Here is an 11,872-nt window from a genome sequence, read left to right on the forward strand (position 1 = left end):
AAGGACGACTCCACCTCGGCTGCTGCCAACGTTGGTGGAACGGACGCATCATCCGGGCTCTGGGCGGCAGACAACAGATCTCCGCCGGGTGAGTGGGATTTCTTGCGTTTTGTTGAGGCAGGTATGGTGGTTAGTTTGTGAGGTCCATGGTCGATACGAGGAGAACGTTAGCCTCTAAAGATAGCGAATCTAATCCTGAGAATGAAATGAGGTCGTATCCTCGCCAGGAGCAGCAATCGCTAGAGGGCGGTGTAGGAACGGGGATGGATCAGAACGAGGGAACGAATATGGAGGATGATTTCAGTGTGGAGAGCAGGTTACAGGCCGACGACCAGAGACAGACATTGTTGCTAGGCGCTACAGGAACTGATACAGAAAAAATGGCTATTCGCCGTATGGAGTTAAAAATGGAAATGGAACTACGAATGCGTGAAATTGAATCCAGGGAGCGACTGGCACTTAAGCAGATGGAGCTTGGGCTGTCGAATGGTCGAATGTCACCGCTTGGGTCGGGACAGAGTGATGAACGGTGTATAGGCTCAGATTCAATATCACAATATGCGAAAGTCCTTAAGGGCTACAGAATTCCATGCGATGCAGATGTACCATTGTGGTTTGAGGAGGTGGAGAAGCTTTTCACTACTTTCAATGTTCCAGACAGTAGCCGAGTGCACTTAATTTTGCCGGCACTGACAGAGTGAGTCAGATACTTACTTCGTAACCTCGACCGAGCCGAATGCACTGATTACGAGGCTGTAAAAACAGCGGTTCTAGAAGAATTAAAACTCACTCCGACTGAGTACCTTGAGAGATTTGAAAAAGCAGCGAAAAGGAAGGAGGAAACGTGGGCTCAGTTTGCGTCTCGCGTGAAAACGTATTTAATGTACTACATCCAGGCTAGAGAGGTAGATTCAAAAGAGGCTTTGACCGATCTCATGGTGTCCGATCGCATTAAGGCAAGCCTCAGCCCGGAGGGCATTGAATATGTGCGCCTTCGAGAAGGAGAGAGTTGGCTGAAGCCTAAAGAAATATCAAAGGCTCTACAGACCTTCGAGCAAGCAAAGGGTAAAGGGCGGGCTGCGAAACAGATTACAGTGCCTGTACTGCAAACGGGCCAAAAGCAGGGTAATGTTGAAAAACCCGCAGTAAAGTGCCACCAGTGCCATGGACTGGGCCATGTTGCTAGGAATCCCCCGTGTAACAGCAAATGAGCCGCGCCAGCAACAAGCATATGGGCACAGGCGGAGGGTGCAAAAGGTCGCGCTGGTAGATGAGACAGAAGGAAAGGACGCAGCGGTAAACCAAGCCGCGGTTTTAACTGCAAAAGTAGGAATGCTTCTGCAAAATTCAAGGGCAGCCGCATCGAGACTGCAGTTCGTAGAGCTTTTATGCGGAGACGTCTGCACAGAGGCATTGCTTGATACGGGTAGTGAAATCACGGTAATAAGAGAGAGCATACTACCGCAGGCGCTGGCGGAACCATCGGGGACAGTGAAGCTAGTGTCGGCTTTCGGCAGATCTATTCAGGCGAAATTGGCGACAGTCCCTCTAAGTGTTTCTCAACCATCGCAGACGATCAAAAGATAGGCATAGTATGTGCCCTCACCAATGAGCTTACTGAGGGGGTGGACTGTTTGCTGTCGTCAGAAGACTGGCAGCTGCTTAGGAAGCACAGCGATAGAGCGTTCACAACAAGTACTAGTACTGCAGTCAGTATGGCGGCAAATCAAGAACCTAAAAATGCGGCAAATCAGAATTGTGAGGCACTGGCATGCGAAGTTGGCAGGGTACCAAATGATGACGTTCCGCGAGACGAAGCAGAGCCACCTGGGACAGAAGATGCAGTGGCACTGTCTAGCCAGCGAGAAATGTTTCGAGCAGCGCAGCTCGCTGACGAGAGCTTGAGGAAGGCATGGGAAAATTCTAAGCACGGAAAGGCGGGTATGTTCTTTACTGAGGGAATTTTACACCATTGGGACTCAATAGCGGGCACTAAAGTGCGACAACTGGTGCTTCCGCAAGAAAGACGAAAGGAAGTTCTGTTCTTGGCGCACGAATCGCTGTGGGGTGGGCACCTGGGTCCAAGGAAGACCAAGGCCCGCATAAAGTACAACTTTTATTGGCCTGGTATGGAAAAGGAGATCTCACAGTACTGCCAGTCTTGTCATGGGTGCCAAATACGCTCAGACCGGCGTCACTCTGACAACATACCCATCACCCCATTGACTCGGCCTGAACACCCCTTTCAGGTTGTTAACATAGATGTCATAGGGCCTCTTGACACGCCATCTGGAAAGGGTCACAAATATGCTCTGTGCCTTGTCGATTTATGCACGAAATGGCCAGAAGTCGTATGCCTTCGTTCCCTGACTGCAAAGGCTGCATGTGACGCCCTTTTAGAAATATTCAGTCGAACCGGAATTCCGCAGACAATCTCTTCGGATCAGGGAACAAATTTTAAGGCTCAACTCAGGCAACTAATGCTAGAAAAATTAGGTTGTTCCCCTCGATTTTTTACCCCAGAACATCCTGAAAGCAATGGCACCGTGGAAAGGTGGAATCGGGTGCTTAAGAATATGCTGTTTCATGTCATGGAAAAGGATCCGCATAATTGGGATAAGCTGCTCCCTTTTGTGTTGTGGGCTTACCGCGAAGTTCCCCACGACACTACGGGCGTAGCACCCTTTCAGCTTTTGTATGGCCGAAACCCGACAGGACAGCTTACGGTTCCTCGCCAAACGTGGGCAGGAGAAGTCAGTGTACCAGCGACGCTAAGGGAGGAGCCAGCTAAATACTTGAAACAGCTACGGGAAAAGTTTGAGCTAGCGGCCAGTGTGGCTGGGCTCACAAGCACGGTGCGACAGGCTAGCTACGCAGAAGCCTACAACAGAAGGACGCGGAACAAAGTCTTTAACGTGGGCGATCAAGTGCTCATTTTTGACACAGACCGCACCACTAAGTTGGCCCCGAAGTGGTTCGGTCCCGTCACAGTAATTGGGTGTGAGGGACAACATTCGTATCGGGTAGAGAACGAACAGGGAAAAAGATCAGTGGTGCACGCCAACCGGATGAGACCGTACTATGCGAGGGTGAGCCATATTGGGGTGGTGTTTGATGAAGATCATGAGTTTGGGTAACTAGAGTGCGCGCCACAAGTTGCGCCACCGCTACTAGACGAGGAACTAATACCATTAGAAAAGTTAGCCCACCTACGGGAGCAGGAGCAGAATGAAGTGCGAAGACTGTTCACAAAGCACCGCTCACTTTTCGATGGCAAGCCGGGACTGGCAAAAGTAGGCGTACACCGAATTGAGCTAGAAGAAGGGTTCAAACCGAAAAAAGCTTTTCCTTATCGGGTGCCTGAATTACTCAAGAAAGAAGTAAGCCGCCAAGTGGAGGAGTTACTTAAGTTAGGATTAATTTATCTTGTAGAAAGTGAATTTGCACACCCAGTTGTGTGTGTGGGAAAGAAAGATGGGTCGGTGCGAATGTGTATTGACTACCGAACTTTGAATGCAGGAACTCGTTCAGACGCGTTTCCGATGACTAACTCCCAGGAGCTAATTTTTCGGGTCGGCCGCGCGCAGTTTATCACGCTAGTGGATTTAAGGCGTGGCTACTGGCAGGTACCGATGGACCCGCACAGCCAAGCGCTTACCGCATTTGTGACGCATGAGGGGCAATATGCGTGGACAGTGATGCCCTTTGGGCTAAAGAACTCTGCAGCGACCTTCCAAAGAATAGTCAATACGCTCCTATCTAAGCACCAAGACTATGCCACTGCATATCTGGATGATATAGCAATTTTCTTCAGTACTTGGAAGGAACACCTAGAGCACATCAATGCTATCTTTTGGCTGCTTAGAAGGGCCGGACTAAAGGCTAGCCCTGAAAAATGTCAAGTAGGACAGCCTCACATTCGCTATCTAGGACACATAGTGGGTTCAGGGACGCATGCACCTTACCCGGAGAAGATATCCGCCATAAAAGGCTTAGTGCAGCCTAACACAAAGAAAGAGCTGCGAAGCTTGCTAGGACTGTGTGGATATTATAGAGAATATGTCCCTAGATACGCTGAAATAGCTGGCCCCCTAACGACTTTGACCAAGCGGGGCGTTCCCAGCTTGATCCCGTGGCCAGAAGATGCGCAGCGCGCATTTGAAGAGCTGAAAGACTCGCTCTGCAGAGCAGTGGCATTGAGCACTCCACAACCTCACCAACCGTATTGGCTTTTCACTGACGCATCAGCGACGGCTGCCGGGGCTTGCTTGGCACAAATGACAGAAGAGGGCAAAGAAAGGCCTATAGCGTTCGCGAGTCATCGCTTCGATGCGACTCAGGCGAGATGGTCGACCATAGAGCGCGAAGCGTTCGCTATTATATGGGCTCTTAAGAAGTTCGATTATTGGCTCTTTGGCTCTGTGGTCAATGTCGTCTCTGACCACAACCCCCTGTCATACTTGACGACGTGCACTCCACATGGGGCAAAATTGGCTAGATGGGCGCTGGCACTCCAGCGTTATAACATAACGGTGAAACATAGAAAAGGCACCAAGAATGGAAACGCAGATGCGCTATCCAGGCTCCCCAACTTGACATGGGAGCCAGTCGGTACCACCATGCCAGCCTAGACAAGGCGTGAATGTTCCCACTCAACCGACGCTCGATGAGCAGGGTGCCGTGTGTTGAAGTCGGGCACTTACGAAGAGACTTCTGCCTGGTGTCTACATAGAACGGCGCCCGTGAGTGTTGTGCGCTGACTTGTGAACAGTAATGAACAATGTGGCTTTGTGTGTGCTTCAAATGTGGACTCTGCGCAGTGCATGATGTGGCTGCCCGTTCAGCGAACTGTACAGCAGCATGCACCAATGTTGTGCCTTGTAGTTTTTTTTGTTGTTGATTGTTTCTTTGCTTTGGTTCTCGAAGATTTGAGTACCCAGGAGAAACTCTGCCCCGGGAGGGCTGACATTTGTAATGTGAAAGTGTTGCGGCCTCTTTGTTAGGAAGCATAAACGAGCTGATAGCAAGCTCGGTTTATACTCTTAGAGGGGGCGTGTAAGGCCGCCCCTCTTTTCCAGCTGCATACCTTTGCAGAAAGCAGGACGCCGGCACACGCGGAAACCGCTCCCCAGTATAAGCGAGAGCCCCCGAGTACATACAGGGAACGAAAATTGTCGCTTGACGCACAGACCCCCCCACCCCCTTACGACGTGGGCTATCGCCGGGAAGGCACCCACAGCTTCCCGCAGTGCCTCGTGAACAAAAGCGCATTCCCAGGAGGGCCGTGACGGACACCTGTCATGGCGGACAGGCAGTACTCACCAAGAATGTGGAAAGACAGGCGCTAGTGAACAAAAGCGCATTCCCAGGATGGCCGTGACGGACACCTGTCATGGCGGACAGGCAAGACTCGCCAAGAATGTGGGAAGACAGGGGCGACCCTTAATCTGGTTTCCCGGAGCGACAGACGAACCCCTTCATGCTTATTAGCTGTGTCCCGCCGTCGGTAGCGCGGCAGCATCGTGGGCCCTTTCGCCCCTCCTCTGTTGCTGACGAGCGACGCGGACCGATGGTGGGTGGCGGTATGCATGCCTGAGGCAAGGATTAGCTCCGAAGGGAGAGCCTGTGGATACTTTCACTTGAGAGAGAGTGGTGGCGTTTTTGTTGTTTATTTAGTTTGTATTGTTAACAGACTGGGTTCGAGGCTAAGCCCAGCCCAAGGGGTTGTTCCCATCTCTCATGTTATTTTTCATTGGAGAATTGATGCTTAGGGCGGGCCACTGAAAATGACCGCCCTTAGTCCTTTGTTAATCAAGTGCTTAAAAGCGCATGTAAACGGATGCAGTCCAGTCCAGTCTGAGCTGAGGCTCCATGCTTAGCATGTAATGTGATGCCACTTAGACTCTAACCTGCCCGGTCGATGAGTAAAGTAGTGCAAAGTTTGTTCTTTTGTAAAATCAGTTTTTCTTTTTCCAGATTAACCCTCTGTATATGTATGTTGTAAGTATATGCTCTGCTGTCATCATCTACAAGTTCACCTCCTGTTCATCTTCCAAGCCGAACGACACTAGAGGAAGGGTTTGTGAACCATCCTCGAAGAAACGAACGACCTTTTGAAATTCTACTGACACCTTCGGCGCGGCCACAAGCTTCTCAGCCGCCCCTGAGAGCGACTGAATCATCTGGGCAGCACTTAGCAGCGACTGCGCCCCGGTCTCAGAGGAGGCTTGGGCGGGCTGCACGAACGCAGGAGGCAAGGCGCCCAGCCCCGTTCGATGAGCGGCGCGGTTTCCACAGGGAGCCGGGCCGGCGCCTCACCGTTCCCAGAGCAGAATTGACTGCTCGCGGGGCACGGCTGCTGCTGTGCAGGACGACCGGTTGCGGCAGTGTCGCACGCACCGCTTTCGCACGGGGCGCAAAGCACGCACAGCGGAGGCATGTGATTGACGGGTGCACCGCAGGGTGCTCCCGAAACAGCTCCAATGGGAGCTGTGTGATCGACCTTGGGGGTTGTACCGCCGTATGCCCCAATGGGGGCCGCGGCCAACAACGGTGTTTGGCTATTTGAAGAAACAGCCGCCAACGGATCAAAGGACGCTACGACAACTAAGGGAGCCGACACGTAGCTGCCGAGTGCCCCGATGGGGGTGGCAGACATGGTGCGCAAGCGTGATCGTCAAGGCGACCTGCTCGGCAAATGTGCTATCAAAGGCTAAGAGCCAGTGACTTAGCACGTTGGGCGCCAGTTGTGGGTTTCTAAGTAGGCACAGGCCACTACCCACCGCGGGTTCGAGCTTCGCGCGAGCCAAGGGCCCCGATCAGCCGTCACCACACGCACCCTGGGGCACCGCTGCGGCGGCGTTCAACCTCTGCAGAGAGGAGAGCGGCTCGCCGCAAGAAACGCCTCCAAATTCACAAAGGAGACGTTTATTGACGCCGTCCTCCAGCGGTACACACACACACTCAACAGTCACCCCGTCCCGGGGCGCGCTCAGAGCAAGGCTCCGGTGCGCGCTCGGGGCAACAAGAGAAATGCGCGCCGCTAGCACGCCGCTGCAGGAGATTGTCCCCGCGGCAGTGCTGTGATCTCTCTCGTGTCGGCCATTGGGCCGTTTGCGAGAGAGAGTGGGCAGTCAACGCAAGGTGCGCCTGTCAGAGGTCGTTGGACCCCTGGACAGGCTCGAGCCGCGGCGGATCGAGGACCCACGCTGGCGAGCTCGAGTATCAACTGGTCTGAACGGCAGAGGCCGGCCCGGACGAACAGTAACGTACGCACCTTACGCTGTCTCGGAGGGGGTCTCCATCTCTGTCTGGGCCCCGCTCAGACGGTCGCGCGCCGCGCGACCACCCAAAACGGGTCTCGAATTCCCGCCAAAAGTCACCAATGGCAAAGGCCCTTGGGAAGCCGGGGGCGGAGCTGCGGCCGAATGACAGCGATTAGCCACCAGCCGTGTCTCCGCCGCCCGAGGCGGGAGAAAGGGAAAGAGAGCGACGCGGGATGCAGCGCAGACGCCACGGCGGGAATCTAGCAGGCTTCCCACAAACTATGGTTTGATCGGGTCATATTGAGTGAAAACAGACAATTCGCTTTAAGTGTCGTTTTTGTGCGAGACATAAAATGCCCTATTTTTTGTCCCTTTTTGAAAACAATGAAGTAATGGCAGGTTGCACTGCAACCTACCATAAAATCACGTATTTCTTTATTTTCTCTTTCATTTTAAATATTTCGCTTCGTAAGTTATAAACTATAACGCCGCACTTCTGCGTCCGTGGAACACCGACCTGCCGTTGTTTGTACACTGCAACACCATGCATTCAACGTAAATGTGATGAATTTAAACGCAGACGAGTCTTGCAACAGGATGCCGTTAGCGTGTGCAGCGCACGATACAGTGATGCCAAGAGGACGCCTCCTCAGTTAGTGCTCGTGCTTTTGGAGAACGATAGATTGGGCGAGTTGGTGTCTTTGCTTCTCACATCTAAAACGCACTCTTGTCGCATTTCCTCAAATAGCAACTTCATTAATTAAAAGCGTTAAAAAAAGTTTGAAATGATCAGAGTATTGAAAACATTCCTCTGGCTTCCGCACAAGGTGTCCGCTAAGTTCCCTTGTGGTGTATTCAGCTTTGTCCAAAGGGCAACTGAGTAACCTAGAAGCCTTTTTTTTTTGGTTAGAAACCGGGTCCAAACCGATCTTCAAGAAAACTGCGCGGGGTGCAAGAGTCGGTTAAAATCGAATTTTACCAGAAAACGAAGGGCCGTACGCTCTGCTGTATTAAAATACCTGTCCCTCATAACACAATGTGAACAAGGGACGGGATAGCTACAGGGATCTTAGCCAAAGTTTTGAGCAGAGGAGTTGTTCGACTATGACAAGCCCTCTTGCCGAAACCTTGGCTAAGGACTCTCAGGACCGCCCCTCCCTTGTTCGCTGTGTTTGTGCTGTAAAAAAGCCCATCAACCTGCCGTCTCTCTACCATTGTCCCTTCATAGCCCGCTGATGAGTTTGCAAACCTGGCCCTATGCACTAGGTCACCTTAGCAGTGAGTTTCGTTTTTTTAAACTCCCATGTAGCCTTGAGGTTGCAGTGAACGAATCTGGATGCAGTTCTCCAGTTCCGGGATGTTTTCCTGAGAGGCATTTGGTGACGTCTTGTTGAAAATATCTCCCGCTTCCCTCCTTGCTGACTGTGAACGCACCACGAGGCGTAGCGTACGGACTGCGTGCTCGAGGCAGTCCCATGAACGGGGACTATCGTGTCCTAAGCCGACGAGGACGAATGCAGCGCGAGGCACGAGACGCGAGACTGACGGCGCGACATCGAGACCGGCGACGACTAGGTGAAACCTGGGAAGGAAACTGAGCCACCTATCGCTGTAATATGATGATGATCACGGAGATTTTTTTTTTACTAATTCAAGGAAGTTAAAATAGTTTTTCAATTACTCACACTGTGATTCGCTTTACGACTACGACGCAATCTCTTCATATTATACTTAGATGGCCATTCATTTCGTAGTTTTGGAACGGTAAATTTTTCTTTGTTACCGTTTAGCTCGATCCAGTTGCGGTGGTCGTCGGTTCGGCTGCTGAGTAGCTGTATACGATGCGGTATCAAACCGCAGCCGCGGCAGCCGGGTTTCGATGGAGGCGAATTAGCTAAAGGCGATCGTGTGCTATGCGATATCAGTGATTTCTAAAGAACCACAGGTGGTTAAACTAATAAAAAGCCCTTAGCCACGGCGTCTCTCTCTCTAACTCCTTTCGACCCCGCTTTTATTAAAACTTCAATCATGGCGCGGCTGCGGCTGAGAGAAGTGAGGCGGTTACTGCACCGTTACTTAATGGGATAACGAATTTATAGCTTCATAGTTTCTTTTCATTTTCCGAGCTTCGTGTAGTCTCTTTGTTCTGCTAAATGCACTCCTCTCGACTGATGCGAGCAGTAGGCGCAACATTGTCCAGAGACATGAAGAGGGCGACGTCGGATATGAGTTCCACTCCAGCCCCAAGTCTGCGGGTGATGCTGCTGTCCTCAGCCGCACAGGTATGCCTGTGCCTGCCCGCAAACGTCTTCCGTCTTCCCCGAAGAAGGATGACTTCGACGTTAGCCGCACCGTGGTGTCCTGGACGAGAGAGCAGATGAGCCAGGTGCAGCCGTCGAAGCTCTTCCCGGACAACGCCAAAATTTCGCTTCCACAACACCACCACAGGGAAGGTGGCGGGGTGAAGGCGCGAGGAAGCATCGTTGTTTTGGATGTGGCGCCGCGACGCTGAAGAAGCAGTGCTCACCCGCTGCGGTTGGCGAAGGACTGCGTCGCTCCTGGTGCCGGTGGTGACGGTGGAGTTGCGGGTCAAGCGGAAGGCGCCTCCTCGTCGAGCGTCCGCGTGGCCGTCCGCATTTGAGGTCTGAGGTCGGATTCTCATCTTGGGCCCCGCAAATGTGACATCAAGCCTCGGAACAAGCACACCGACCGAACCTGCCGGCATCATCTGAAAAAACGTTCTTTTCTCTTCTGCTTCTCCCTGCTCGCGCACTCCCATTGCACGTCGTCGTCTTTTACGGCCCGCAGCAGTTATTTGTTCACGGGAGGAGAGTTACCCGCTTTGCGAGAGCGTGCGGACGCGTTTCGCATGAGCTCCGAGGATTACGGCTACCACCCGCGAACTAGCCCTCGACCGGCTGCTGAAACCTTTACTAACGCCTTCATGACCTCGTCTGGACCACGAGGACGACCGGTGTTTGCGTGCAAGTGCTCGTGTGCCTATTTTTCGGCGCATTTTGCGTCGACCACGTTTTTCCGCCGCTAGGCCTGATAGGCCTAGCACGAGTACGGCCGCCTGGCGGTAACCACTCCCGACGACCTCGGCTCCCCGGAGGGAGCTGACACGCCTGCAACATGGAAGTCACCGTCGAGGGTGAACCGATCACAGAACATGACTTTAACGACGGAACATGGACCTCCATGGCACTGAAGAACCAGCAACGATTCCGCCGGCGCGGCGTCGACAAAGAAGACGCACGCTCGGCGCCGGGCCGAGCCGCCATCGGGACGCCCGGCGTTGGGGACGAGGCCGCCGCCATTACTGGCGCCCAAGGCTACGCGAAGAAAGGCAAGCCCCTTGACTCTACCCATAGGAAGCCTAGGCCTCCCCATAGAAGAAGAAGACCTACTGCTCGAAGCGTTTCGTCAAGCCGCCAAGATTACCGACGACAACACCCTTACCGAAGATATTCTTCAGAAACACCCAGTAAACCACACCTTCACGATAAGCACGCCCAACGAGAAACGTGCGAACGCTTACCTCAACCTGCAAGCGTTCGTCATTGGGGAAAAGCAGTACCCCATCAAAGCTTACGCTCCTTCCCCGGATCTCTCGGTAAAAGGCCTCATCCACAACGAGTATTGTGGCGAAACGGACGCGCTTATTCATAACTACAACACCTACAACCCCGACTGGACTATCCTATCGGCAAGACGGTATGGGAGAACAAATCATATAATCATTACGGTAGCCGGAACGGAGCTCCCCCGACTACTCCGATACCCCGGCACAAGACAAAGTGGCCCTCTTTCTCAACCGAGTAGAGGCCTGCTTCAACTGCCGCAAGACAGGGCACCGACAAGACGTCTGCCCACAAACAAAACGAACCCGCTGCGTCAGGTGCGGAGAAGAGCACCCCCCACCACATGAGGGACAACCACCAACCTGCGTCCCCGTTTGCATCGTCTGCACGGGGGCGCACAGAACCGGGAGCACCAGCTGCAAGTTCAAATTCGTCAAGCAGCAAGCCACCCAGAAACCCGACCTGGCCAGGAACGCCGACCAAAACGCCGGGCAGAGCGACATCTTCGGCCGCCAATCGAGGGACAGAACCCGACAAAAAGAGACGCTGACCCTAGGCGACGAGAGGGAGGAGTCCTTCCCGCCGCTGCCACGAAGTAGAAGCAAGTCTGCTACACGACGCAGCCAGTCGCAAGACCTTCGACAGGACCTACCATAGTCCAGCCGGAAGCGGGACCCCAAGAACCCCTGGACTAAGCCAGAAGAAAAGGCTCTCAAGTGGCAGGAAGATCCGGAGAAGCAGGCACTTCGCAATTAGGTGAGGGAGCAAGCCATTTTAATAGAACGCATGCAGTCCCAGATCAGTGAGCTAGGCAGTAAACTCGCGAGCCTCACGCAAACCCAACGCCACATTGAAAGCGCGACAACCGCTAATAACAGGTCTCAATCCCTCCCTCCTTCCGAAGGTGCGGGTATGGACATAGAACAACCGAAGGCTCAAAAAAGACAGGCCCCAAAAGACCAGCAAGAGGCCCAGAATCCCAAGAAGCGAATTGAAACAGACGCGGCGTCCCAACCGACGTCA

At 53.0% G+C, this 11,872-nt stretch overlaps 1 pseudogene; it reads left to right on the top strand.

Moving 5' to 3' along the window:
* Nucleotides 1-263: 263 nt before the first annotated feature.
* On the top strand, nucleotides 264-9,777 carry LOC144112885 (uncharacterized; annotated as a pseudogene).
* Nucleotides 9,778-11,872: the final 2,095 nt, after the last annotated feature.

The sequence above is a fragment of the Amblyomma americanum genome, chromosome 1, assembly GCF_052857255.1.
Source record: "Amblyomma americanum isolate KBUSLIRL-KWMA chromosome 1, ASM5285725v1, whole genome shotgun sequence".
Classification (NCBI taxonomy): domain Eukaryota; kingdom Metazoa; phylum Arthropoda; class Arachnida; order Ixodida; family Ixodidae; genus Amblyomma; species Amblyomma americanum.